The following is a 4,012-nucleotide window of genomic DNA, read 5'->3' on the forward strand; positions in this document are numbered from 1 at the left end:
TCTATATCTGTAAGGGTTGAATCCTAGAATCTGAGAGCCCGGTACAGAGCAGTCCATATCTGTAAGGGTTGAATCCTGGAATCAGAGAGCCCGGTACAGAGCAGTCTGTATCTGTAAGGATTGAATCCTAGAATCTGAGAGCCCGGTACAGAGCAGTCTGTATCTGTAAGGGTTGAATCCCGGGCGGTCTCTGTTCTGTTGTCGGATGTCACTAATGTAATCACATCATCAATATTCACTGAAATAAAAAACTGAAATCATCCCAGACTGTGAACCTGTGAGTTTATTAGAATCATACAGTGATGTGATTACATGGCGGTTTAGAGAGTAACAGGTCTGTGAGTTTATTAGAATCATACAGTGATGTGATTACATGGCGGTTTAGAGAGTAACAGGTCTGTGAGTTTATTAGAATCATACAGTGATGTGATTACATGGCGGTTTAGAGAGTAACAGGTCTGTGAGTTTATTAGAATCATACAGTGATGTGATTACATGGCTGTTTAGAGAGTAACAGGTCTGTGAGTTTATTAGAATCATACAGTGATGTGATTACATGGCGGTTTAGAGAGTAACAGACCTGTGAGTTTATTAGAATCATACAGTGATGTGATTACATGGCGGTTTAGAGAGTAACAGGTCTGTGAGTTTATTAGAATCATACAGTGATGTGATTACATGGCGGTTTAGAGAGTAACAGGTCTGTGAGTTTATTAGAATCATACAGTGATGTGATTACATGGCGGTTTAGAGAGTAACAGGTCTGTGAGTTTATTAGAATCATACAGTGATGTGATTACATGGAGAGTAACAGGTCTGTGAGTTTATTAGAATCATACAGTGATGTGATTACATGGCGGTTTAGAGAGTAACAGGTCTGTGAGTTTATTAGAATCATACAGTGATGTGATTACATGGCGGTTTAGAGAGTAACAGGTCTGTGAGTTTATTAGAATCATACAGTGATGTGATTACATGGAGAGTAACAGGTCTTTATGTGGAAACATTACAGCAACATCATCTGAACTCACATCACACATACGATATAACACTTGTTAACAAAACCTTTCAGGTCATTGATATAATACAATATTGGCTTACTTTACAATGTTTTGGTTGATTTGATTGGTTGAATGATTGATTTGCACACAACATTACATTTTACATTTTAGCAGATGCTCTTATCCAGAGCAACTTACAGTAGTGAATGCATACATTTCATTTCATGCATTTAATTTGTTTTTTTATATATACTGGCCCCCCGTGGGAATTGAACCCACAACCCTGGCATTGCACACACCATGCTGGCGTTGCAAACACCATGCTCTACCAACTGAGCCACAGAGAAGGCCAACATGGCCACACAATCTGTTGTATATCAGACCTGCACTAAATACTATACTTTCTCTGTAACCCACAGATCATAATCAATAACATCATTATCTATATACTACTAACAACATCATAACAATAATCTATATCATAATCAATATCATAACATTTATAATCAATAACATCATGAGAGGTAAAAAAAAAACACAAGAACAACAAAACAAAATTACTTGTGAAAAATATAAAGGCCGAAATTCAACTCGATTACGTTTTGTAGAGTGATGTCAACAATGCTGCTTTTAAAGGAAATGTTCCCGCGTTCCTGGAGATAACAGTCATGTTAAACGCTGCAGATGTTGGCTCAGTCAAAAATTACCTTTAATTAACAAGCTCGCTACAACTTGCAATCGGATTGAATCCCGGCCAAAGAATAAACAGGTGATTATAATAACACATGGACTTCCTGACTTGATGGAAAGGAGACATCTATAAAGAATAAACAGGTGATTATAATAACACATGGACTTCCTGACTTGATGGAAAGGAGACATCTATAAAGAATAAACAGGTGATTATAATAACACATGGACTTCCTGACTTGATGGAAAGGAGACATCTATAAAGAATAAACAGGTGATTACATGGACTACCTAACTTGATGGAAAGGTGGCATCCTATGACGATGCCACGTTGAAAGTCACTGAGCTCTTCAGTAAGGACATTCTACTGTCAATGTTTGTCTATGGAGATTGCATGGCTGTCTGCTCGACTTTATACACCTGTCAGCGATGGGTGTGGCTAAAATAGCCAAATCCTCTAATTTGAATGGGTGTCCAGATGTAAATTGTGGATGTCCATTTTGTATAATATGTTACGATACGTTACAAATTCCAATTTGTTGTGGCTAACGTTAGCTAGGCTAGAGGTTAGGGTTAAAGTTAGGGGTAGGGTTAGGAGTTACACTGCCTTCAGAAATTATTCACACCCATGAATGTTTTCCACATTTTGTTGTGTTACTGCCTGAATTTAAAATGGATGATTAAATTGAGATTTTGTGTCACTGGTCTGCACACAAAACCCAATAATGTCAAAGATACATTTTGTTTTTAGAGATTTTTATAAATTAATAAAAAATGGAAAAGCTGAAATATCTTGAGCCAATAAGTCAATAAGCCCTTTGTTATGACAAGCCTAAATAGGTTCAGGAGTAAAAATGTGCTTAACAAGTCACATAATAAGTTGCATGGACTCACTCTGTGTTCATTAATAGTGGTTAACATGATTTTGAATGACTACCTCATCCCTGTACCACACACATACAACTATCTGTAAGGACCCTCAATCAAGTAGTGAATTTCAAACACAGATTCAACCACTAAGACCAGGGAGGTTTTTCAATGCCTCGTAAAGAAGAACACCGATTGCTAGATGTGTAAAAAAAATGCAAAAAGCTGACACTGAATATTGCTTTGAGCATGGTCAAATGATTAATTAGGTGAGGTGGTTGCCATATTACAGTTAAAAACAATTGGCAGCAGTAATCTTCTCTGATTGACTGAGAGATTCAAGCGACTACCATCGTTAGGTAACATAAAAGATGGAAAGCATTGGATATTTAAATTCATCCACTTCCAAATGAATTTTGTAACCTTGTCCCAGAAGCATTTAACTGCAGGGCACTCCTACATCATATGAAGGAATGTGCCTACCTGATTTAGGGGACACAGTAAACAGCTGGGGGTTGGGGCCAATTTCATCATAAAACATTTCCTTGGTGTTAAGTACAGTCTGTGAACAAAGTTGAAATGTATAAGTTGATGATTTGGATAACGGATGATCTGTGGATCATACATTTTTAATGGATATCTCAGAATATGAGCTTTCCAAGAGTTGTTTATATATTATAGAGATCAGTCATTCAGGAGCCCAGATCATTTATTTATAAATCACATCATTGGATGTTTAGGTAGTTGGGTTTCCAAAGGGACTCCATAGGCCAGCATTGCTGACCTATGTTGTATACATAGAAAATAGGGTGTGAATACTTTCTGAAGGCACTGTAGGTTAAAAGGTTAGGGTTAGGGTTAGCTAACATGCTAAGTAGTTGCCAAGTAGCTAAAATGCTAAAGTTGTCCATGATGAGATTCAAACACACAGCCTTTGGGTGGCTAGACATTCACGTTACGCTTACCCATCCACCCCGACCAACAACCCTACTTTAGTTTTTTGCCTTAAGTTACCTTCTGTGTTATGCAGCCATACCAAACACAGCATGTCGTAGAATGCAGCCATACCAAACGTAGCTTATCGTAGAACGGCGCTGAAAGGCCTCCATTTTACATGCTCCTGACCAACTGTAATATTTTAGCGTTTCTCTGCACTAATCTTTACTTTCTTTTTGTAGATAATGTTTCCGCCATCGTTTCCTGTGAGCGCAAAAAATAGCTTCTGGACATCAGAGCAGACCACTAACCTGGGTTTTCGTTCCCGGACCAGGCCTAAATCCCCGACATAGGTGGCGTTATAGAGGCCGGCGTGCGGGATACCTGACGAAACTACGTCGGCGAGTGGATAAACCGCCTCTACCGTCCATTCTATTGGCGAACGTACAATCACTGGAGAGAAAAAAAAGTGAACAAGCTCTGTTTCCAGACTATCAACGTGTTCTGAAGAACTGTAA

The sequence above is a fragment of the Salmo salar genome, chromosome ssa04 (assembly GCF_905237065.1).
Source record: "Salmo salar chromosome ssa04, Ssal_v3.1, whole genome shotgun sequence".
Classification (NCBI taxonomy): Eukaryota; Metazoa; Chordata; class Actinopteri; order Salmoniformes; family Salmonidae; genus Salmo; species Salmo salar.